Source organism: Erpetoichthys calabaricus, chromosome 11 (genome assembly GCF_900747795.2).
Source record: "Erpetoichthys calabaricus chromosome 11, fErpCal1.3, whole genome shotgun sequence".
Taxonomy (NCBI): Eukaryota; Metazoa; Chordata; class Cladistia; order Polypteriformes; family Polypteridae; genus Erpetoichthys; species Erpetoichthys calabaricus.
In genome coordinates this window covers 73,053,342-73,080,590 of record NC_041404.2, presented here as the reverse complement: position 1 = coordinate 73,080,590, position 27,249 = coordinate 73,053,342, and the positions used below count along the sequence as shown (strand labels likewise).

The window sequence follows — 27,249 nt, the reverse complement described above, 5'->3', positions numbered from 1 at the left end:
TCGTCTATAACTCTTAAGGCAAAAGCTTCTCCCAATCGTTATTTGCAGTTAGTCAACAACATTGCTTGTTGCCTCAGTCTCAGCTACTCGTCACAGTTATAACACTGAGAACAAAAGTGAAATCAGAACGCCGTACATACATATTGTATAAACTCGATTAACCGTCAGCCCCTGCAGATAGCCTCGCTTTCAAATCGCATGGCCACATTTGTGGGGAGGCCCTATTACCGGTCCAGGAAACCCCGCACAATCTCGCGAGCTTTGTGTCTCTCCTGCTCGCTGGTTTAAGATGGCGGAGGCGAAATAAACCGCAGCCTCAGGTAAATGTGAAATTTTATCGTTAACTTGGAGTCGAGGACGGGTCTGGGCCTTGGGAAATCGGCGGAGGGCAACCTTGGATGTACTGAAAAGTAGTGGAGTGACAGAGCTTTCCCTCCATGGTCTGATATTCTTGTAAAAATGGCGGTTTTGCCGGGGTAGGTCCTGGCGGACTACTGTGTTAACCGCCATTTTTAATTTGCAAGCTGAAAACTAGTTTTGAAATGGGTATTAGAGGCTTTATAGGAAGGTATGGATACATACAGATAAGCGACTGAGTGGAGGTGGGCGAAAGAGGTAAGGATATAGTCCAAGTAGCGATCTATTATAGGCGAGGAGCTGCCTGACTTAGCTAGGAAAGCCATTAAAAAGCGCAGGGGGGAGGGGATGTTGCAGTTTAAACAGAAAAGGAGTGTAAGAGGTTTAAACAGAACAGACTAGCATTATATTGAATTCTTGCGTTTCCAAGGAGACCGACTTTTATTTATTTATTTCAGGTAGGTGACTTGTTGCAGGCAGCGGTGGTGGTAATGGGAAGGTGTGTTGTAAGACAAAAGTTGCGTCGATAGATGAATGCAGTTTGCTCATCTGTAATGTATGTAGTTTGTAAGTGGCCGTTCCTTTTTTGTTTATTCTGCTTAAAACGCTTTTTGTGTTTAGTCCTCATGCTGTGTGCTTCAGTCCTTTTAACCGACAGTGACTGAGTTAACCTTTTCAATAACTCGCTCCCACATGAGACACACGGAGCTGCCAATGCCGACTTTCCGCGTTGGGTGGTTTGACACTCTTTGTCGGGTTCTGCAGGTGATCCTCCTGGAGGTTACGCTTCGTTTTCCGTTCCAGTTTAGACGGCCTCCATTTGAATATCGCAGCGTACTGGAAAAGCGTAGTCTTGAGGAGACACATGGGGCAGAGAGAGGAGCTAGTTGTCCAGGAAGAGTCACAGCAATTTGAGATGTTATACAAGGTCAGACACCTAACCAGTTTTAGTGGGTCGTACGTGGAAGGGTGGGGGGAGTTCAGAATGTCACCCGCCAGCCGTGCCGATAAATGTGTAAAGTTAATTTTGTAAATTTGTTCACGTTTCTCTGTGTGGATTCTATTTCAAATGTTTGGAAGTGGCGCAGTTTTGTCTGTACTAAATGTAAAGTAGTGTGTAGTTCCCCACAGGGTCATACACAAAACTAGCCATTTTCGTTTATACGTCCAGATAGCCGTACATGTGATCAACCACGTTTATCGTCAGCAATATTTCTGACAAGCGTGTCTTTGGACGGTGGGCGGATAGGGTTGGTTGGGTATCACTGTGGAACTGAAGTCTAGATTTCTTTCTTTTTCAAAGTCGGGTATTATTTAATAAGCTAAAGTTGTTAAAGATCATTGTTGGTGATCTCCAAAGTTAGCACTTGTGGTGGAAACGTTAGGAAATACTTGAGTTAAAACACAGGTTGTTGTTGCCTTCTTTTGTTCAATTAAGGTGGATTTTTTTTACTCTTTTCTGCTGGTTTATAGATAGCATTAAAATGTGATTGTTTTCCAATATATGGCCTTTTTTATTTATCTTGTACATATCTTTTTAGTTAGTTGGGCGAAGTAACATGCTCCCAGTTTTTATTTCTAGTTATTTGCAATTTTACTCTTCGGGTGAAACGGTTGGAAGGATGTATGTACCAGTGGTAGTGGCCAACTGATGGCTGCAGGAGCCTGTTTGTTAGAGAGGTTGCTGTGAGTCGTTTAACGAAAGTGCAACTTTGACTATAAAAGACGTGAGAAAGTGAGCTTGTTTCCTCATGGAACGTGTAGCTTTAACTGTTTTAAATGTTCGCTAGTAAGAGTGGGGAAGAATTGAACAACACTTGGCTGATGTCTGTCGCATAGTGAAACGCAGAGGAGAGCTGTCGCCACAGCGAAACGGCTCATGCCGTGTGGTGAGTCTTTGATATTAATTTCATGAAAACATCGGGGGTTCTGTTTGTGCCATTTTAAGAAATTAGTGCGATGGAGCATTTTGGAGATTAGTGTTGTAACGATGATGGCATAAAGCCGTATTTCAGGAGCCGGTCTGTCTTATTTCTAAGCAACCACGCTTCTCCAGTAGATGTTTAAGCCGGTTTTTGCGAAACCCCCTGGAAGCAACCTGCAGGCCTTGCAATGATTCAGCTTACATTCGAGCCTCGTATTACATACCTATCGGTTTGTCTTTAAGAATTAAAGACGAAAAAAAACCATTGGATTACTACTAGAGCTCCAACCCAAGCAAATTGTTTTGGTTTGAATTTGTACTATCGTTTTCTGTCAAGAAGGACATGTAGGCCGTGAGTGAAGCCGGCCGTTAAATTAATATAGTAGCCTGTGTGTTTGACGCGCCTACTGACGTATTTATAGCTTCGCCAGTTTTTTCATACAAGGTTTGTCGTTTACGCATTTAATGAATCTTCAATTTACCGCATACTTCCGTGTTTGATAATTTGACTAATAGTCAAGATCCATCTTTATGTACTTGTTTTATAAAAATGCTGTGATAATATCTAAATTAAATAAGCAACTCTTACGTTTCATTGGTGGAATGTACTGTAAATCTGTATGATGCATGTATAAAACAAACAAAATTTGATGAAGCATAATGCGTAAATATGTTTGCAGATTTAAGTTTGTTGTAATCCTATTCATTTCACAACGTTTAACATTTAATTTTTTTAAAGATATTTCTTGGACCCAAATTGTAGAAGTGATGTGATAACTTGTTCAAACTTGCACAATTAGGACAATTTTCAGTCGTTTTTTAATAAAGCAAACTTTCCAGCATATTGTGGTTGGTCAGAGTTTCAACAACTTTTAATTTTAAAATTTGAAGTATTATGTCTTGTTTTAAAATATTCTATAGTGTAAGTGAATTACAAAATTCAACTATAATAAAGTTGTCATAAAAATAGATGTATAAAGTATATTCATTCGTTGTTAATTACATTTAAATTTGTAATGTGGAAGGCAGTGATAGATGGTATCCATCAGTCAGTTTTGGCAGAACAGTATTAGTCTTGCATGTTTTGTGGTAAGTAAACATATTTGTACACATGTCTTTAATTAATTAATTCAAATTGAGTTTCAGGGGTCTGCATCCTATCCTGGCAGCACAGGGTAAGATTCAAACCAAGATAAGGTTTAGTTTCTTTGCAGAGGATAAATTGTGTTTTTTATATATACTGTATGTGTGTGTGTGTATATATATATATATATATATATATATATATATATATATATATATATATATATATATATATATATATATATAATATAATATAATATAAAAAACGGGTAAGAGTTGTAAATTTAATGCTGAGTTTGCCTACTTTAATTCAGTGTTTTCCCACCTGGCTTGTTTGGCGCAGTTATTTTGAACGGTTAGTTTGGATTGATTTCCCATATAGTGCAGATTGTTTTGGTAGATGTGAACACACCATTTGCATACTGGTGCAGACCCAAACAACTGGACTTGGACCTTTTAGAAAAGCTGGTCTTTCCATGGAACCAAGGAGTCCCTGGAGCAGTTCTCATGAGGCATGAATGTGATTTAACATAGGACTGATCTGATACAACAAATAGATTCATTGGGACAAGATTGTCACTTATACAGAGTACAGTGAGAGTCATGCTTGTCTTGAGGTTGTGTAGTCATTTTGAAGCCTTTATCAGTCAATGTGCTTATTTTAGATTAGCAGGAATTGTGAGCTTTGCTGTGCTTAAGACAGAATAGCTTAAATGTTTGTGTGTGTGTGTGTACACACACATATACATAGTGGCACACAAAAGGTTGGGCACAATTGCTTAAAATTGCTGTTACTGTGAGTATTTAAGTGAGCAGAAGATAAACAGATCTCCAAAATGAATAAAGTTAAAGGTGACAGATTTTTCTGTATTTTAAGCAAGATTAGTGTGTTGATTTTGCTTTGTATCAATTGTACACTGAAAAAAAGAAAGGAGCACCTTGCAAAAATTTGGACACCCTAAAATATTTGATGTCTCAGAACTTTTACCAAGGTCTCTGAGTGTAATTAGCTGGTTTGAACTATTGCTTGTTCTCAGTCATCATTAGGAATCCCCAGGGGATGCAAATTTCAAGGCTGCATAAATTTCAAGACTCCTCAAACCTTATCCCAACAATCGGCAGCCTTAGGCTTCTCTAAGCAGCTGCCTAGCACTCTGAAAAATGAAATAATTTATGCTCACAAAGTTATAAGGATACAAGAAGATAGCAAAAGTGTTTTCAGGTAGCTGTTTCCTTAGTTTGTAATGCTATTAAGAAATAGCAGTTAACAGGAATGGTTTAGGTCTGGAAGACCCAGAAAACTTTCCGAGAGAACTGTTTGTTGGATTGCTAGAAAGGCAACTAAAACCCCATGTTTGAAAAAGACCTTCAGGAATATTTAGCAGACTCTGGATTGGTGCTAGAAAGGCAACTAAAACCCCATGTTTGAAAAAGACCTTCAGGAATATTTAGCAGACTCTGGATTGGCGATGCACTGTTCTACTGTGCAGTGTCACCTGAGCAAATGTGTCATATGATCTATGGCAAATATGACCTATGAAGAAAACGTTTCCTGCATCCTAGGCACAAAATTAAGTGCCTGAAGTTTGCATATGAATATCGCATCAAGCTTGTTTAATTTGGGAAACAAGTCCTGTGCACTGTTGAATTAAAAAAACACATCAAGGTATGCTTGGAGAAAAAGGGTGCTGAATTCCAGGAAAAGACCACATCTCTAACCTTTAAGCATGGGGTGGATCGATCATGCTTTGGGCTTGTGTTGTAGCCAGTGGCACAGGGAACATGTCATTGGTAGAGGGAAGAATGGATTCAAACAAATACCAGCAAATTCTAGAGGCAAAAATCACACTGTTAAAATTCCAGTTAGAAAGAGCATGGGTCCTACAACATAATAATGATCAGTGAGACAGCTCAAAATCTACAACAGAATACCGCACAACGCTCAAACTAACAGTTCTGCCTTGGCCATTGCAGTCTCCCGACCTAAACATCATTGTAACTGTGGATAAATCTCAAAAGAGTAGTGCATGCAAGGCAACTCGAGAATCTAGCAGAATTAGAAGCCTTTTGCAAGGAAGAATGGGTCAAAATACTCTTAGTTCACTACTAAGTGTTTACAAGCTGTGATACTTGGTCAAATGGGTGTCACTATATACTGACCATGTTGAGTGTCCTAAATTTGACTTCAAGCCCTTTTCATTTTTTTTGATGTATTGTTCGTCTGAATGATGGAAATAAAAATGTAATCTTGCTTAAATGTTTAATATGTCATCTTTAACCTCTTTAGTGTTAGACCCAAGCATTACTCGGGCTGTGAAAATCGTGCTAAAAGCATTAGTCCCAAGTGTCACTCTGGCAACTGTACAGATGCATCTTGAGTAAGCGTTAGAACCGAGAATCACTTGGGCTGTAAAAGTGCTGTCAGTGTAAGACCTGAGCATTACTCTAGCAATGTCTTGCGTAAGCGTTGCGTCCAAGCATCACATGGGCAAAGGTGTTGGTACGTCATCTTCTCTCACCTCTAAGTGTGATCAGTAACCCCTTCTGTAATGATGGCATCTCGTTAGAAACGTTTTTCAGCAGCCCCAGGCATTGCACACTCTTGCTAGTGATACATGTGCTGGTCATAAAATTAGAATATCATGACAAAGTTGATTTATTTCAGTAATTCCATTCAAAAAGTGAAACTTGTATATTAGATTCATTCATTGCACACAGACTGATGTATTTCAAATGTTTGTTTCTTTTAATGTTGATGATTATAACTGACAACTAATGAAAGTCCCAAATTCAGTATCTCGGAAAATTAGAATATCAATTAAGACCAATGCAAAAAAAGGATTTTTTTAGAAATGTTGGCCAACTGAAAGGTATGAACATGAAAAGTATGAGCATGTACAGCACTCAATATTTAGTTGGGGCTCCTTTGGCCTGGATTACTGCAGCAATGCGGCGTGGCATGGAGTCGATCAGTCTGTGGCACTGCTCGGGTGTTATGAGAGCCCATGTTGCTCTCATAGTGGCCTTCAGCTCTTCTGAATTGTTGGGTCTGGCGTATTGCATCTTCCTCTTCACAATACCCCATAGATTTTCTATGGGGTTAAGGTCAGGCGAGTTTGCTGGCCAATCAAGAACAAGGATACCATGGTCCTTAAACCAGGTACTGGTAGCTTTGGCACTGTGTGCAGGTGCCAGGTCCTGTTGGAAAATGAAATCTGCATCTCCATAAAGTTCGTCAGCAGGAAGCATGAAGTGCTCTAAAACTTCCTGGTAAATGGCTGCGTTGACCTTGGACCTCTGAAAACACAATGGACCAACACCAGCAGATGACGTAGCACCCCAAACCATCACTGACTGTGGAAACTTTACACTGGACCTCACGCAACGTGGATTCTGTGCCTCTCCTCTCTTCCTCCAGACTCTGGGACCTTGATTTCCAAAGGAAGTGCAAAATTTACTTTCATCAGAGAACATAACTTTGGACCACTTAGCAGCAGTCCAAAGGCGAGACGCTTCTGACGCTGTCTCTTGTTCAAGAGTGGCTTGACACAAGGAATGCAACAGCTGAAACCCATGTCTTGCATACGTCTCTGCGTGGTGGTTCTTGAAGCACTGACTCCAGCTGCAGTCCACTCTTTGTGAATCTCCCCCACATTTTTGAATGGGTTTTGTTTCACAATCCTCTCCAGGGTGCGGTTATCCCTATTGCTTGTACACTTTTTTCTACCACATCTTGTCCTTCCCTTTGCCTCTCTATTAATGTGCTTGGACACAGAGCTCTGTGAACAGCCAGCCTCTTTAGCAATGACCTTTTGTGTCTTGCTCTCCTTGTGCAAGGTGTCAATGGTCGTCTTTTGGACAACTGTCAAGTCAGCAGTCTTCCCCATGATTGTGTAGCCTATAGAACTAGACTGAGAGACCATTTAAAGGCTTTTGCAGGTGTTTTGAGTTAATTAGTTGATTAGAGTGTGGCACCGGGTGTCTTCAACATTGAACCTTTTCACAATATTCTAATTTTCTGAGATACTGAATTTGGGACTTTCATTAATTGTCAGTTATAATCATCAACATTAAAAGAAATAAACATTTGAAATACATCAGTCTGTGTGTAATGAATGAATCTAATATACAAGTTTCACTTTTTGAACGGAATTACTGAAATAAATCAACTTTGTCATGATATTCTAATTTTATGACCAGCACCTGTAGTGATGTTGAGCTTCTCATCAGCAGTGATGAGGAACTGAATCTGTTCTCAGGTGGTGAAAGTGAAGCAGACAGTGAGCCCGAAAGTGATTCTCAGGAATCCAAAAGGCTGTCTGTCGACTCTTCTTCAAATAAACTAGGGCCACCTTGTTCTCATTTTACGGGGCAACCTGGAATGAAAGTGGACATTGACAGCCAAGATCCTTGCACTTACCTGAAGTTATTTATGGATAATGCCGTGCTAGACTTGTCGAGACAAATTGTTACACTGAACAGTGTCAGGCAGCAAATAACTGTAAACCTAAGCAGTTTTCCCCTTCAGAAAGATGGGAACCAGTAACTGCTGCTGATCTGTCCCTTTTTAGGCTTATTGATATTGTAGTGAAAGCTGAGCAGTAATGGTACTGGTCCAAGAACACTAATCATGAAATATCTGCACTTTACCAACAATGAAGACTTTGATGAAAATACCCATACAGCACCCAAACTGAAGAAGATTTGGGAGAAATACCAGGCTATTTATTATTCAAAATTTCGTAGAGTTTACATTCCGGACTTGATGTCAGCATTGATGAAAGTCTTACGGCTTATAAGGGCAGAATGTCATGGATACAGTACATTGTCCAAAAGTGCAAGATTTGGCATAAAAGTCAACGAGCTTTGTGAGTCTAAAATGGGATACATTTGGAATTCAGTTATGTACACAAGGAAAGGGACAATGCTTGATCCAAAATACAATCGGTACGGCATGTGTTATTGGTGCCGACTTTGATAGATGCTATGCTGGATCAAGGTTACTGTGTAACCATGGACAAGTTTTACACTTCGCCAGAGCTATCTGAATTCTTGCTGCAAAGAGACTGACAGATATGGAACAGTGTGTCCCAACCGTCATAGCATGCCTGAAGACTTTGGCAGAAGTAAATTACAGTAAGGTGCGCTGGTAGCTTTGCAAAAGGTTCAAAGTGCTTGCACTGAAAAGGAAAGACAAGGATGTTTTAGTACTGTACACAATGGAGCTGCAGTCACTGTACAAGCAAAAGGCAACAGGCAGGTTACGAAGCCTTGTACTGTGGTCGACTATAATAGCATGAAGTGTGGCGTAGATCATGCAGACCAGGAATTGTCTTTGCATCCCATTATGCAGAGGCAACAAAAGAAATATTACAAAAAGTTGTTTCGTCATTAGGTGGAACATTGCATTTGGAATGCATTCATCTTATTCAAACAAGAAGCTGGCGAAACTATCTCATGCAAACTTGACAGCTTGTAGAACAAATCATTGCTGCACATCCACCATCCATACTACTGTTAGAGATGTGGACTAATCCAGAGCGTCTTATTGGTAGACATTTTATTCATTATGTATCTCCAACAGAGGGGAAAAAAAAAAGATTCCAACTTATACCTGTGCAGTGTGCTGTTCAAAAACTGATAAATCTGGAAAGAAAATCCGAAAAGATGCTCTTGTCCCGTACGTGACGGTGTATTGTGTCTTTCAGATTTAATTACTTTACTTTGCTTTAAGATTTACCAAACAAAGGAATCATTTTGAGATTATATACTGTTTTGCCATCATTAGTAGTAGTATTCTTACTGTTATTATTGTTCATTTCATATTATTTGTGTTCATCATTACTGTTTGCATCATTATGCTTTTGAGATTTAATAAATTTTTTTCATGCCAAAAAATGCAGTGTTTTTTTTTACTTTTGATGACGTGCAATGCTATGAGGTTTACTTTATGCCTTTTGATGATCAGTTCATCTTCTGCTCACTTAACTATTCACAGTAAAAGACAAAAATATGCCGTGCGTTAAGGGTTAGAGTTTGTGTACGATGTGGAAGTAAGACTATGCCATTGCCTTTAGTTGTTGAAGTCTCAACATAATGAATCGCAAAAGTACCTGTCAATCAGCACAAGTCTAGTGTATGATTCAGGTTCAGAGCCTCTCTCTTTCTCTTGTGATCAGTGAGGAATTGATCAAATATATATAAAAAAACTGAAATTAATTTTAAAGCTGATTAAATATACACAGAGGCGATAAGAAATAGTTCCCTGTGAGATAAACTGTGAAGCTCACTTATCTTGCACTGCAAGTCTGATGCCTGCTGGTAGGGTGCCCTGATAATGCGATCTCTTTGGACAGGATGTAGACACTGGAGGCACATTAACTTTGGAACCAAGTAGTAAGAGTTAAAGCTCCCAAAAAGATTTAACAAATATTTATAGACCTAAAGATGGTATTCACATTATTTGAGATGGACTAAAGAGAAGCTACGTTTTATATAATAGGCTGTTGGAGAGTAAATTGAACTGAAGCTTACCTGATGAGTCTGGTGTCAGACTCCAGGACAGCATGGCAAATAGAGCCCATGTACAATTTAAAGTGGTCTGATTTCAGTGTTCAAAGATGTTACATGCAGCTTGTGATGACCGTTTGTTTTCTCAAAGAGCCTGCAATAATGTGCATTTCATATATAGATTGTATCCACGATTAATTTACATATACACCTGGTATTAAAGTTAGTTTCTATTATATGCTTACGTTTATCTGTACAGCACAGTGAACTGCTGCTAAGTTGAAGATAGAATGGAAACTGACTGCTCTTAATGACTCAAAAAGAAAAAGTGAAAAAAACTAACATTCCACGTGGTCATAAAGAATTTCAGTGTTTTAGCATGACGTCAAGTGAACTATATAAAAATGACTTCATGTGCTGCTGCTACCCCTCCACCCACTTTTTTAAAGTTGCACATGTGACACAGATGGCAACCTTTCTGCTGTTTGCCTGACTGCTGCCACCACCTTATTAACTCTTTGACAGCTGTTGATTTCTGACCATCTACAGCTATCTTTGTTTTTCATCGCCAGCATATTTATAGATTTTTTTAATATTATCTTTTTTTTTTTTTTTTGTAAAACGGTTTACTGTAGATAGCAATTCTTGCATTTGTCCAGACTTTGTTTTCTTGACTTTGTGCTCCCCCCACCCCCCCACCCCCAAACAGTGTTGATTTCAGTCCATTGGCTGCTGGTAGCTTTCCTGGTCCACTGTAGCATTAATAAAAAAAAGCCTTATAAAGAGAGAAGGTAGTTTCAAGAGAGATGTAGGCAGAATTATATGATTGTGATGTGCAGAGGTGTGAGGTTTGTGTCTTTTGTTTGTAAAGAAAATGTGACAATAGTAGTTTATGTTCTTGCCCTGTTATGTGTATAAAGTAGTCACTGTTCTCTCAGGAGAGCTTGCCATCTTTTGTAGAGTCACTCACATGGAATGTGTACTGTACTTTGTGTAGCATGCAAAGCAGTATGTAATTTTCATGTATTGAAGCTATCAGATAATGGGCATTCTGGTCACAGAAGCGGTGTTTGCAAACCACATTATTGTAAATGTAGCAGTGCACAAATGTACCCATTGTTGACCCTCCAGGTGGATTTTTCTTTCTGCCCAGTAAAAGTCATCCATGACACACTCAATGGGTGTGGTGTTTTTTAATTACTTTATATAATAATTATATATTTACTGTATAATCTGGTTCTCTTGATGATTTGCAGTGTAATATGTAACTGAAATAACTGGCCACTGAGACTAACTAATCATGTCCTGATCTGGCACAAAGCAAACTTCAGCTGAGTTTGAAAATGCCTGCAGAGTTAAAGATACTATATTAATTAAACGTATTTGTGAAATAATGCAAAAAATTAATACAGTTTGCATTGTATTAATATTAAGGCAGTCCATACAATGAAAGTATGTTGGAAGCAACCCTTTTAACATCTATGCTCCATCTACCTGTGGCTTTGACAATTCTAAAACTTAACTGCAAAGGACAGTGTGGGCCAAGGCAGTTGGGTGCTGGATTTTTTTTAACCAGGACAACCAATGCAAAATTACAATACAGATAAAGTTCATATTATTTACAGGTCACAATAAATATGCCTTAGAGAGCATAAACATCACATTACAGCTAAGTAAACGTCATCCTATACAATGAAATGTCTTAGGATTGCACTGTATTAAGCCAAATGCAGGTTGTATCAATCAAAAACTTGTAAGGTGGCTAGATATTGTGATAATGAAGGGATTGTTGTGCAGGAAACTATTTGTGTACACATTATTTTTTTTTTTCTATTAACACCAGAAACCAGGCATAACCGGACTATCCCCTTAGAGGTAATGTTTGTCAAGGAAAGATATGTGGGATCAGGTAACAAGATTTATTCTAGTTGTTCCAAGTATTAGTAAAAAAAAAAAAAGTGGCAGTACCCCCCCCATATGAGTACTGAATCTGTTAAGCTCAATTACATAGTCATGGGGGTTTGGTTTGGAGTCAGTTCTGACAGGACAGGGAAAGGGATAAGAACCAACTCTGAATGAAGCACTTTCTAGTCAAAATACTGCTCATGTACATATCCACATTTGCTTGTATTTGTCCAATTTTTAGTCACTGACATTAAATGCGGTACTTTCAGGTAAGAGAGGAGCTCAAGTACCCAGAGTGAACTAAACAAGCATAGTGAAAATGTGATAAGTGGGTTGGATTTTGAACCCAGGACTGTGAAGCTGTAAAGGAATAGTGAAGTGTCACCAAGCCTGTTGATACCCTGATTGATCGGTTGTGGATCAGAATCACAGTTTTCACTGTAAAAGACTGTGTTGGTTGATCGGTTAAACTCAGCCGCAAAACCCCCCCCCCCCCCCACCATCTGCCTTTCTAAGCTTTACTGTAATTTAGTTTTGTTGTAACATGTGAGGTATTAGATAGTTGAACTACCCCACATAGAGAGAGACAAACAAAATATTAGCCCTTATATTAAGGTGGGGTTATAAATTGAGAAATTAGAAAAACAACAAGAAAAACTGCTTTAATGAATTCATGCTTTTTATTTGTCTTTAAAACACTGCTTATCTGTGCTAGGCCGGTGAAGTAGAATGTGTTTAGTACACTGTCTCACATTTTCAATTAGAAAAAAAGAATCTGAAGTTGCTGCTCAGTAAACAATAGGCTTGTTAGCTTAAAAGCAAAATGTACAGTATGTATTTTACCTGTATACTTGAGCAATGTTAGCCTTGTATCTTCTTAATAAAGATTTTTAACATTTGATAGATATGCAGGTATTTTAAAGGTTTGTACTTTGTTTATTATATGATGGTATGTGTCGCACAGTATAAGTTTGGACAGGAACAAGTACTGTATAATTAAAATTATAATCCATATAATTACCTCAATTTGGGGACATCTAGTTAGTTCAGTTAGATGTAGTGCAATTAATAATTAAAAAGACGGAAACCTACATGAATGTTTAGAATTTCAGTTGTATTCATCCTGTGCTGGCGACTCGTTCAGAGATGGGCGCAACTCTGAATGGATGGCATAATTAAACATGTATAACGAAGATATTTTTAAAGTTCTGAACACTCCGTCGGCTAAGTTAATAACTAGTTTTAATTTCACAGACGTTTATCGTGTGGTGATTGGTAATGTGGAGAAAGAAAAAGGAAAGATAGGAACTGGGGTTTTGGTAGAGAGCAGGAATATCATGAAGTGAATGGATTCTGTGCGGTGATTGCTGCAGGCGCCTGCTGTTAGTGCGGAGGAAGTCAGTTTAAGAAGCGTAGTGATTAACGACTGGGTCGGAGAACACAACACAAAGTATTTGATGTGCTGCATTAACTTGTGACGGGGTTTGAGAAAATCTAGTAAATTAAACGTTGATTTTAGGAAGTTTAGTTTACAACATTCTACTTTAATTATAAAATAAACTGAGAATAAAGTGGAAATGTCGACTTTAATCTTGACATAGTCAACATGTCGAATTTATTCTCGACATATAGTTTGCTTTTTTCTTCCGTGTCCATATTTTTTTTTCTTCACAGTGGCTCTAATGCGCTTCCATAGGGCTATGCCACAAACAGCATTATAAATGCAAGTTGCAGTTTTTATTATTTATGTATATAGCTTAGCTTGAAGCAAGGTCCATATTAATGCAGTTTGCCTAAATGATGGTACAGTTGGTAAGATGTCATCACCAAGTTGCACTTGTTTTATTTTATTTTAATTTGGTGAATACTGTGTAATGCACCTGGGCTTGAAGCCTTGAAGTAATGGTGCAGCTATCAGTAATACTATTATGTATTTTAGTGTTATTTATTAATTTAAATATTATCCAGTTTAATGATGGTAAAATTGTTTAAAAAGACACTTAAACGTGTCAGTGGACAGAGATTAACATTAACAGAAAGTGTAGTTGGTTTACAAAAAATATTTACTATTTATTCCTTTTCTAAGACGTGTTCAGTGCAATACAACTTTTGACAAACACCTCTGGATATTTTACTAAGTCTAAATGCCTCTTTGGATGGTTGAAAGTATGTTGTCAAAATCATAGTTTAAGCTTTTGCAAAATTTGTTCAATTAAAGGTTCTATATTTTGACTGCATCTGTCATGCAATGTGCTTCCTTCTCTTTAGTGCCACCCCCTTGAAAACTGTCACTTTATGGGGCCATGCAAACCTGGATTAATACTTGTGTGCACATTAAAATGTTTTTTTTGTACAATGTACAATACTCTTGACAGTGGAATAGGTTATTCTTAACCACATTTTCCACTGCAATTACTGGCTAACATCCACTCATGCATGGGGAAAAAAATACCGTCTAATACCGTGAAACCGGCAGAATTTAGAAAAATACCATGATATAGAATTTTGGTCATACCGCCCACCTCTACTGTACAGTAAGCCTACATAATATTTTGTTAATCAAAATGAACAGGTAACATGTAGTCTATAGTTTAATTATAAAAATAGCAAAATCAGTATAGAAATATACAAAGTAAAGTTTCTGCATTTCTGGTTATGCAGGAGTTTAATGCAGAAAGTTTATAGGGATAAAGAAAAAAAAAAAACCTGAATTGATATCAGAATCGGACAATTCAGTAACATATGACCTAAAAAAAAATAGATTGGTGCATATGCCAGTCAGCAATACTTAAACTATAGAAAAGGTGTGGAGTGCTTTATGGGAATTAAAAAGTAGCTTACGAGAAGCAGAGGAATTCCACTCTACAGTTTAGTATGAGTGCTTGTTTTAATAATCACTTCATAGAGCAAATTTATGTCCTATAAAAATGATCGGGGAAGTACTTTTGGCTGTGTTTTATAACAGGAAGAGGTTATTGTGCTTAACAAGTGTGCAGTGTAGATATAAAAGGTAATTTTGGAAGAAAACCCCTTACTGCATGCACATTACTTTACAATAGATATTGTTACTGTTTGGTGGTGGTTCAGCTAGAATTTTTAAATGTTTTTTGCTGGCTTACCTTGGCTAAAATCCACATGCATTTAAATGCAACATTACCAATCATTTGTAAATCTAAGTAGGCATGGATCACTTTTTTTTTTTTTTTTTTTTCTTCTTCCTTTTCAGTGGTTTTCAGATTATTTTGTGTATGAGGTTTCCTATTGCTGGACCTCCTGAAGGCTTCTCTTTAATGTAGTTTGGGTGCTTGGTAATGTCCCTGCACATTCTGTAACTTTGGATGACCTCCACCCAAACGGTAAAATTGTATTTTTACCCCAAATTCATAATCTTTAACTCTTTTAGAGCTATTTTTTTTTTGTTTCCTTTCTCCCAGGGCTGAATATTTTTCCAAAAACTAACATTTTTTAAAAAAACACAAAGCAATTGTTTAACATGTCAAATCAACAAAAAATATTTACTTTTGACAAATGTTACTGTCTTGCATGTTGTATGAGCCTGCATAATCTATGATTTCACATACATATCACATACATTTTACACAGCAAAGTCTGATCTCGCTCAAAGCAGCCAATTTCAGTCATTGCCACATTGCACTCCTTACAATGTGTTGGTTTGGTGCATACTTTTCAATTGTCTGTTGCTGTACTTTCTCACATATATTGTTAGTGTGTACTGTAGAGAGACAAGTCACCTGTTTGCCATCGTGCCATGCTAATGCCACCAAGTTTTCTGCCCGCATGAAAACCGTATTGTCACCTCTTCATCTTCAGCCTATCTGGCTTCAACTGTGAAGCCATGTGTCTCCTGTTCACCCTCACTGTGCCACAAGCTCCAATTCCTCTGCTCTGTAGCTCCATGAACACTTCTGGGCATGTATAAAAATTGTCCAAATGTACACAACATGACCCAAATGTTCATAGCCCTGAAGCAGCTCCAGCACAACCTGACTTGTCAAGGGACAGTTCTCTCTTTGAAAGAAATACTTTCCTGTATATGTAATAACTTTCAGGCAGAAACCAGTGTTTGCTTCTGCCAGTACAAAATCCTTTATGCCATACTTTGTGGGCTTGTCTGGCATATATTTGCAGAAAAAAGGCATCCCTTTTATTTTATCATAGATTCATGCACAGACAAATTACAGCCAGGCTGATAAAATTGTTTCTATGTTGGTTCCACAATGTCAAGCAGGGACTGAACTTTATGCTTGACGTTATAGCCTGACTCACCCCATGGGATTTGCTTCTGTTTATTACAGAAGTGAATAAAACTTTGCAGCATCACGTACCTATCATCACGCTGTATAACCTGTCCAAAGCCACCAGGGGACAAAGCACTTTTGGACCAATGCTCCCTGAAGTTATATCACCAGTTCTGTTCCATCTCTATTTGTAATGCCACAACGCCCTTCATCTCGTCTTTTCTTGTGGGTTTCCACTTTGAAAAACGAGAATGTGATGCAAGCACAGCCCGCGATTCAAAAAATTTCTCTGCCTACCTGTTTGTCTCGTCTGACAGTAGCTGAAAGCAGCATCAGGAGAGAGCAGCCTGAAGTAGTCCAGCGGCTGGTGAGCTGTCTTGTCCAACAGCAAGCCGTGCCGTCTTGTGAAGTCCGGTAGCCAGTTCGGCTCCCACGGATCAATGTCTATGTATTCCTCCTACGTGAACCTTGCCGTAGATGCATCGGCTGCGCGAATGCGCTCAGCTGGCAGTGAATCAGCTGGCGCGGCATCGGCTGGTGTCCAATCGGCTGATGCTGGCTTCTCACTCTCTTGCTCGATCTCCTGATCACTCAATAAAATCCGATTCTGAAAAATTGGAGTCCGACTCCACGATAATATGCAAAACATCGTCTGCCGAGTGTTTTCTTTTCTGCAATCGCTTCGCTCCCTTGTGACATGTCGATGCCATCTTGCCTTTGTTTACATTTCGCAACTCACACACACGCAAGGATTAGTTGCCTAGTCAATGAGTCTAGCATTCCTCCAACCACAGAGGGAATGCCTGTGACGTGACAGTGAGTTTTGTCGCCACTAACAGCTGATTGTCGCCCTCTATCCCTGGATGTCGACTTTAGCCAGTGCACCAGAGGGTGATCCATTTAGTTATGGGGCCCAGGTTGATCGAGCATGTGAAAGTGGAAAGAAAAATCTGACACAATTGAGGACGTCATGCACAATTTATGATGCCATAAAAAGCATTGCTCATTCTTGGAATGAGCTTCAGGCAACAAAAATACATAGTGTTTGAAAAAAGTTGTCTTCCATTCACCAGCAGCTACTAAAAGAGAATCACTAAAGTAAATAAAGTATTGGAGCCCATGAGGGCACAACTTGATTTAGAAATTAATGAAACTGATACCATGAAGTTATTGTTCGAGAAGGATGGTGATAACAACAAAGAAGCATGGCAGTTCCATAGGAAAGACTTAATAGGAGCCTTTTGCATACAGGCAGTCCCCTGGTTACGTACGAGATAGAGACTGTAGGTTTGTACTTTAGTTGAATTTGTATGTAAGTTGGAACAGGTACATTATTTTAATAAATGCTATTTTTGACCGACTGTAACCAAGTGCCCTGCCAATGAATGATGGAGTTTAACCTCTCTCTGACGTTATTATTATTTCTACTTTATTTTCAATGGTGATGATTTTTCTGTTCTTTACTGTATCACCAGCACTTGCATCAGATTTGTGTTTCAGAGACATTCTTGAAGGGTGAAGAGAAAAGGTTAAGATGAGCTCTTCTGCACAGCACTGTACACGTTATTACAGCAGGAAGGCACCAGTCATCACGTCTGATGTACTGACAAGAGACAACTTCCTGCTATGTGCGCAACGTACAAGCAGGCTTGCTATTGAGAATGAATGTTGGCGGCGAGGGGCGGTTCATCACCAGCCCACCTCCCAGTCACCTCCACTACAGTATGCTGTAGAACGAACACGGTGCGGCCAAAGGCGAGTAGTGAATCGCCCAACCCCAGTTCAACAGGCAGCCATCCGAGGCACACTACAATGCTACCACCGCCGCCCTGTTCAGCCACAACCGGGTCACCACTTACAGCATTACCAGCTGTATGTGCTGTGAAATGCCCCCCTCCGCTCCATCCAGCCTGTGTCCAGTCAGGAGCTGTGGCGTAGTGGGTGGGCAGCGAACCATCGTCCTGCACACGAGTGATAGCTGTGGCCCCGGTGACTATGGACCACAGGTCACCGCATGCCGCTGGGAGCCACCCGAGGAACGCTACACTATGCGAGCAGCGAAATTGCCCCACTCCAGCCACCGCTTGCAGCATCCCCAGGCTGAAGATGACGAAGCGGCAGTTACTGAGGCGCATGTATTGCAGCTGCGTCCTTGTTCGTAAGTCGGGTGTCCGAAAACTGGGGACTACCTGTATTGGAAACAAGGATCTGAACTTTAAACGATTATACAGAAATGTCACCAAGGCCCATCCATGCTACAAGGACATCTGAAGAAAAATGGTTGTTTTAGAGTACAATGAATTAGATGATGTTTCTCTGCTGTTGAAAAGAACTAATTTTCCAACTCCATGAGGTACTTTATCATTTTCAAAACTGTGGTACAGTATTGTATATATCAGTATTCAACATAAAATTTATCAAAAGTACAATAACATTGATTTTATTCAGTTTTGTTTTAATATGAAATGCTGTATTTGCTTCCATATCTGTATCAAAAGATTAATCTTTTTATTTTGGCTGAAGGTTTTTGGAATGATAGTAGAAATAAACTGCTGGAGTGAAATCTTTGAGTAGAGAGTAGAGGTAAAGTAGGAAAAGATACTTGAGCACCACAAAATGTCATGTTTTTGCTGTGCTGGGGGAGTTTAAGATCTCCAGTTAGATACTTGAGGGGAGGCAACTTCAGGGGGGAAAAAAAGGAACTGCCTGTATATAATATATTTTGACTAGAGAAGTCATAATACCTGAATTTTTGTTTTCAGTATCAATACCAGTGAAGATACCATGCCAAAAACAAATCTATTCAGTAGCTTTTTCTTAATACCTTCATTATTCAAGTAAACAATATAGTGCCCTTTTCTATTATAGAAAATGTTTATGTTGTTATATAAATAACAGCAGCCTTAAATACTAGTATATCCATAAAATTACCCAGTTATTATTTAAGTAAATTAGTTTTGGCATTCAGAAATATCAAAATACAATGTAGGGCTTGAATTTGAATGTGCGATAGATGTTAGTTCCCTAGTGTAACAGCAAATATGGAGAATTTCAGTATAGTGTTTAAGAATATCTCTGTGGACTACCTGATTTATCTTACCATGTGCACATTCTAAATTTAGTCTTACATTTATTCTCCTAAAATACTGTTTAAAATACTAAAAATTGAAGTCTGAATATACAGTGGAACCTCGGTTTACGAGCATAATTCGTTCCGGAAACGTGCTTGCAGTCCAAAGGACTTGCATATCAAAGTGAATTTCCCCATAAGAAATAATAGAAACTCGGATGATTCGTTCCACAACCCAAAACTATTCATATAAAAATGAATAAAATATACTAATAAAAGGCAAAGGACTGACTGACTGACTGGCTCACTCACTCACTCACTCTCCAACTTCCCGTGTAGGTGGAAGGCTGAAATTTGGCAGGCTCATTCCTTACAGCTTACTTACAAAAGTTACGCAGGTTTCATTTCGAAATTCAAAGCGTAACGGTCATAACTGGAACCTCTTTTTGTCCATATACTGTAATGGACGGGGGTGGAGTCGCGTATTGCGTCTTCACGCCTCCTACGTAATCACGTGAAACGCCTTGGGGCCGATCTGGAAGAAGGTAGCGCAGCACCTTGATATAAACGATTCCATGTCTTGGTGGGTTTAATACTGTGTAAGCATACATATTAACACGTGCAATTAAACGTGTGCATTTACGGGGTGATTTCTCAGGCTTAAAAGCTCGCCTTTTATTAAAAAAGTAAATGCAAACTGTTTTCATTCTGAAGGGCACAAACCATGTTGGATTTTGTAATGATAGTTGATTAGTAAGGTCTATTAAGGGATACTTACAGAATGATTAGTAAAGCCTGTGAATGCCGATGCAAGTAGGAGAATGGGCGTGAACTAAAGAACGAGTAGTAACATGTACAGTAAATGCCTCTAAAGTCTTGTCTATTAAAAAGTTATCTTTCAATCCTGTGTATTGATTAAACTACGGTAACAAGATCACTACATGGTGTCAGAAGTGGCGGATTGGAAGAGGAATGTGAAGAAGAGGTTCAGCTTTTGAACGAGTCTCGTGTCTGTGAGTAACCCGAAAACGTGGTCAGAAAGCGCTAAGACGTTCTAGCAAAAGAGAAAAAAAAATATGGAAGGATTACAGCCCCCACCAAATCTCCAGTTAAAGGGAAATGTAGCTGAAAATTGGAAAAGATTTAAACAGAGATTCGAGTTGTATCTTGCTGCGATTGAAGCAGATGGGAAAAGTGAAAAAATGAAAGCGTTTGTGCTTCTACATGTAATTGGCGAAGAGGCGCTAGGGGTGTATAACAATTTTCAGTTTGAAGAAGATGGGAGACAATATGAAATTGAACAAAATAGTTGAAAAATTCGAAGCGTATTGCAACCCAAAGTGCAATGTGACATTTGAGCGGCACAAGTTTTGTACATGTTTCCAGAAAAGCGGCGAAACAATAGACCCATATGTGACGGAATTGCGTAATAGGAGCTGTTCTAAGAAGAAACCGTCGAGACATCAAAGGACCAATAACCTATAATCAGAACACGAACACCAGCGAAACAAATATTAACGAGAAAACAAGTATAAATCAGGAAAGAATATCTCAATTGCAAACACAATTAACCAGAAGATCAAAACGTCAAGTAAAACCACCAGAACGACTCATTGAGACATGTTGAGGATTAAAGGAACATTTTCAATTAAGAAATGCTGAATTCCTTTAACAGTTGTGCTTTTTATACATAGTTTGAATGCTGGATGTATGCCTGAAATGTTCTGGATAGTTCAGTTGTTTGAAGTGATAAAGTTTATCAAAGTAGCATTTGAAATGTATAACATTACTAAGCTTATAAGTACTGCCTTACTTCTCTTTAAGAAAGGAAGATGTAATGATACTTGATTTAAACGATTCCATGTCTTAGTGGGTTTGCGCAGCTTATTGTCAATATCTTTACACCTGTTTTTAAGACTTATTGACTGAAACGGGCTTTCACGAAAAAAGTTAGGGCTTTGCTACAGGATACACCCTCCACAAGTTAAGGAAGTAAAAATAAAAGTATATATTTCTGTTTTATTTAAACCTTTTAATAAAAGTATATATTTCTATTTTATTTAAACCTTTTAAGTTCGTATGCATAGCCCCAATTGGCTGTTTTAGTTTTTTTTTTTTTTCTTCAGTAATATTTAATCTCCTTAAAGAAAAACAACATATGCATTTTACTTTTTTTGTATCTCTTTAGTAATATTTTAGTGTAAAAGGATAACCAGTATTTAAACCTTTTATGTTACTTTATAAAGTTATTTTACACAATGTTGAAAAATTAATAAGAAAGCTACATATTTTGGCAGCTGCTGCTTTCATTTTCAATGAAATGAAAAAAGCTCTCCAAGAGAAAACCTCAATGAAGAAGAAAAAGGAGAAACCCTCATTTATAAAGGTTTGCTGCAGATGACTTAACTGAAAATAAATTAATAGTTCCTATGTCTATAATACATATTTATCTATTTTACTTATGCCTTTATTCCAGCAACTTGCAACATCTCAGGTACAATTTGTTACATTACTTTTGTTTTTTGCAGCACAGGCAGGTGAAGTGACTTCCTCAGGGTCACAGTGGTGTCAGTACCAGGATTTGAACTGACAAGCTCCGGGTTTGCTGAAATATTACTGAAGAAAGAAAAAAAACGAAAACGGGCAAATGGGGCTATGCATACAAATGTCCATCCATCCATTATCCAACCTGCTATATCCTAAATACAGGAGCCAATCCCTGCCAACACAGGGCACAAGGCAGGAAACAAACCCCGGCAAGGTGCCAGCCCACCGCAGGGCGCACACACCAACCCACACACCAGGGACAATTTAGAATCGCCAATGCACCTAACCTGCATGTCTTTGGACTGTGGGAGGAAACCGGAGTACCCGGAGGAAACCCAGACAGACACAGGGAGAACATTCAAACTCCACGCAGGGAAGCGAACCCGGGTCTCCTAACTGGCACCTTTCACTGCGCCACCATGCCGCCCGCATACAAACTTAAAAGGTTTAAATAAAACAGAAATATATACCTTTATTTTTACTTCCTTAACTTGTGGAGGGTGTATGCTGTAGCAAAGCCCTAAGTTTTTTCATGAAAGCCCCTTTCAGTCAATAAGCCTTAAAAACAGGTGTAAAGCTAAACTTGCAGCACTGCTATTCAATTACACTCACCTAACGCCTCTCCTAAGGGGGCATACTGTGGGATCTAGGCATCAGTCAAAGCACCAATCACAGGCCCGATTAGAAAGTGGGAAGCTGTGATTTGTCGTCTCCCTCCCATGTAACAATCACAGCCCGTGTTACAACGCACTATGTATGTATGTATATATGTATGTGTGTGTTTATGTGTGTGTGTGTGTGTGTATATATATATATATAGATATATAGATAGATAGATATATAGATAGATATAGATAGATATATAGATACATAGATATATATATATATATATATATATATATATATATATATACACACATACACACACACACACACATATCAATATATATATATATATATCTATCTATATCTATATATATATATATATATATATGTTTACATAACCTCTTTAACACACTACTTCTCTGCTGCGAAGCGCGGGAATTTTGCTAGTACAAAAAATAAAGTAAAAATGCATAAAACAAATTAACCTGCACTTTACCTTTGAAAAGAATCCTGGCTGGTGTGAGTTTCTAAACTCTTGTGGGATTCCACCCAACGTGACAACACGCGGAAGAGCATCCCAAAGCAATTTCAGTCTTCCAGCACTGTAGCAGTTCGCCGTAAAAGCGAATCTGAAAAGATCACGGACATGCTATAAGCGCCTGCCGTCGATGGGTGATACAAGGAACAGTATAAATGCACAGGGCACAGTAATACTTGGCCACGACCCTGCCTGACTGCTGTGTATAGGAGAGTGGCAGATCCTGCTACAATAAATAACTGCGCTGTTGCGGTTTCAAACTGAATAAAGCTGGTGTTGCTAAAGTACTGAGACTCGGCTTCATGTTTTGGGGTGCAAGACGGGGACTCGCACGTCACAGTGCGCGCGCACACACACACACACACACACACACACACACAGTCACAATGCTGTAGTAAACCGTATGCGCTCGTATGGATGTTGACTATATGAGTGAGGCATGCTGACTCAGACGGAGAATAGGAGACAATTGCCCACAATCCCGCAGCGAGAGAGAGAACCACTATCAGCTCAGTTGTGATCACATAACATTAAGCAGACAAAGCGTATACATACTACTCGTACTGCAAGACCTCTCTCGTTTGTCAAGTCAAAATTTATTACAAATTTTAGCTCGTCTTGCAAAACACTCGTAAACCAAGGTTCCACTGTATCTGCTCTATTGGATTAGTGAATTTCAGGACAATTCAGAATATTTCATTTAAACAGTTTTTCTAGCAATGTATAAAAATATGGTTTAGGTTTGTAACATTTGCTATTTAAAGATTAACATTTGAATTGTTAGCTGGTTTAAAATCTTACTAAGAAGTAACATTTAATGGGTTTCTATTTCATTTTTCAACTCTCTACATCCTATTTTGTGTTTGCCCAAACTTTAAGCCTTCCTGAGTGAAATCAAACTTGTCAGCTTTATATCAGTATGTTTCAAAGGTCTCGTAAAACTGTTTTTGTTATGCTGTTTTCAAAGTATTAATAACCAGACACACAGTACAAATGAACTTAAATTAAAATATTTACTATAATAAAAGCAGACTGTTCAGCAATGTAACAATAACAAGGGGAAAAAAAAGAATTTGTCGATTTAAATTTGCCCCTTCTTAAAACTTGCAACAGAAATAGTATTAACAAAAATTCCAACTATTAAATTCCAATAATTTACACTAAAACTCAATATCATACAGTACACCTACATAAGAATCTTAAAATATACAGTGCTTCACAATCAATACTAAATATTGAGATGTTGATTTTAGCCTTCTAAATGCTTTAACACTTAACTAATGCATGGGCCCACACACACAAGCCTGCATTCACTCACACCCATTGCAGGCCTATACTGAAGGTAGTGAACATGGGTCTGGAAACTTAAAAAAAACAAAAAAAAAACAACTTCTATTTAACTGAACCCAAATCAAATAAACCAAAAGAAAAGTGTACCTCTGTCCAAGTGTACAATTACTACCTCTGCTGAGAAATGAAATGAAGCTGCTAACCAGTGTTTAGCAAACCTTGTCTCTTTCACATGGACAGACTAGTTTTTGAACTCCACTCCAGTGAATAGTCTCTGACCTGGAAACTGTCTCTCCTGCATTGACTGAGGAAGGCACTCCTGTCCTGTGAACAATCTTCTGCCCAACTGAGACTGGTTGTTCCCACAACGAACATGCTGGTGTCTTCCACATGTACCAGTCCTTTTAACAACTTAAAATATATTAAAAGTTTTACTTGGCCTGGTGGCCTTTCTCTCTCTCTCTCTCTCTCTCTCTCTCTCTCTCTCTCTCTCTCTCTCTCATGGGTTGGGATTGAATTGAATTTAGTTTAGGTTTGACTTGATTGTATGGAATGCTAAATGCTTTAAATGAATTCAATAAAAGTTTATATAAAAAAAAAAGATTAATTTAACCACCTGTATAGCACAGGAGCAGCTTACTACTTTTAACTTTATACTCTCAGCAAACGTCAAGTTATTTAATAACTTGTCTATTGCTGCTGATTCTACAGATCCAAAGTTTTAGTAACTTTGCTAAAACCGGTCTCTCCATTTCTTCTTTCAGAACCTTCCCCCTTCCGTTTTTTTTTCCTTTCCCCCGGAGTTTCAGAGCTCTAAATTTTCTCTCGCACCTCTATTTTTTTCTTTTCAGCCACACTACAGCTTTTCCCAAAGCCCACCACACACTGCAGACAATTGGATGCATCTGCCCCAGTAACCAATCAGATACATTTTAATCTGTGGCATAACACACACCCCTACACCCTGGCCAGCTCCTCTAATGCGGAGTTAAGAATGATTAAAGGGACAATGTTCAATTAATTGTGGTAGTCATGAAATCCAACTGGGCTATATTTAATTCTGTACAAATCCAGAATTAGAATAATAGGACTGACTTTTACCTGTAATGTAACTGGTGGATTGCATTATATTCTCCAAAATACCATTCAGATAGGACATGTGCTTTAACTATGTTCATCACATTTTTGGGGATTAGACTGATGAATACTGAATTCGTTTCAAAAGTGACATAAATTTGGCTTTTTGCAGGTTTGTATTTAATAGTGAGTTATGCTGTTTTGCCTGTCCTGATAACTGGCATGTTTGTGTAATGCTTTGTGCCTCAAAGAACGTTTATATTGGTATTAACAAATGGAGCAGCTCATTTCATTGCCAGTTTAGAGGATCCAAATATGCCCGAAACTTGCTTTGATTTTTACTTGCTCCAGCAGTCATTGTAGTGTCGTCCTGTATCATACAGTCATGTATGCATAACTGGATGTGTGCAAGGATTTCCCTGTGACCCCTGAACTGTTCAAAGCAGATAGAGAATGGAAGGATGGATATCTATGGGAGTACTCAATGCAATCAGAGTGAATGTGAATGCTACCAATCCTTTTAGGGACTGTATAGGACTTTTTTTTTTTAAACTAGCTGTTTTCTTTAATTAGTATCGCATATCTCCAATCATGCAATCAGTCATTCAGCCTGTTAAAATGAGTAAAAAGTTACTCTGCTGTTTGGTATCTGTGTATCCCACCCTGATCAAGGTAGACAGAAAGCAAAAAAGAGAGTTGCCGGGGGGATAAGAAAGAAAATTATAGACAAGTATGTTAAAGGCTACAGAAACCATCTCTAAGCAGCTTGATTTTCTTGTGACAGCTGTTGCAAACATTTCTAATAAGTTTAAGGTCCATGGGAGTGTAGCTAACCTCCCTGGATGTGACTGCAAGAAGAAAATCAACCCAAAATGAGCAAAATGATTGTAAGAATGTTAAACAAAAAGCCAAGGACAACTTCCAAAGAGATGTAAGCTGAGCTCAAAGGTCAAGGTCCATCAGTGTCTGATCACACCATCTGTTTCTTTTTGAATGACCGTGGGACCAGTGGAAAAACCACCAGCAAAACTCCACTGTTGAAAGAAAAACATAGAAAAGCCAGTCTGGAATTTGCTAAAATGCATATTGACAAGTCACAGTGCTTTTTTGGGAATGTCCTATGGACAGATGAGACAAAACTGGACCTTTTTGGCAAGTCACATCAGCTCTTTGTCCACGGATGAAAACAAATATGTTTTGAAAGAAAACAGTGATACCTACTGTGAAACATGGGAGAGTCATGTTATGTTTTTGGGGCTGCTTTCCTGTGTCTGTCTCAGGTTGCCTCAAGTCTGCAGGGTGTAATGAAATCTCAAGAATATAAAGACATTCTGGAGTGAAATGTACTGCCCAGTATTGAAAATCTCTGTCCAAGTTGCAAATCTTGAATTCTCAGATGAGATGATGACCCAGAACACACAGCTAAAAGCACCTAAGAATTGCTAAGAGCAAAACATTGGACTGTTCTGACACAGCTGGAGCACTTTGCTCAGGAAGAGTGGGTCACATTACCTGATTATGTGCAGAAGTGTCATTGGAGTTACAGGAATTGCTTATTTATAGTGACTGACTCTGACTCTAAGGCCGGGGGTATACTTAACACTACACAACACATTTGAGTGTGATGGTACTACACAAGTAGTATACTGTCTCTTTTTGAGTGTGTACTTTAAGTAAATCTGGAGGATTCCACCAGGTGGCAGTGTGAGAAATCATCACAGTGAGGACACAATGTCCGGTTTAACTGTGCTGTGAGTTAAGGGAAGAAGGATGTTAAAGATAAAAATCTTTGCTTTCTAATGCTGTTGCAAAGGGTATGCGGGGGTGGAAAAAAAAGACTGCAGCAGTGACACAGAAAATGGATTGTGAGACCTTTAACTTTAAATGTGTTGTTGCGATGGGGAATATGTGACGTTTATATTGCCTCTGCGAGAAATGGATGATTAAAGCACCATGAATACATTCACATGCCAGCATTTAAGTTTGATTTGCTTTAACACATCGAATGATTCATCAAATATTAAAGCAGGCAGATTCATCCTGTTTGAGTGGCTATGCGGCTTGCTGTCACTTGTTGATAGTA

At 38.6% G+C, this 27,249-nt stretch overlaps 1 protein-coding gene across 1 annotated transcript in view; it reads left to right on the top strand.

Annotated features, from left to right (window-relative positions):
- Positions 1–245: 245 nt before the first annotated feature.
- The window catches only part of huwe1 (HECT, UBA and WWE domain containing E3 ubiquitin protein ligase 1), a 387,803-nt gene continuing 360,799 nt past the window's right edge, over positions 246–27,249 (top strand). Inside the window, 1 exon segment of the mRNA XM_051933601.1 lies at positions 246–320. The gene's annotated coding sequence lies outside the window, so the exon portion shown is untranslated.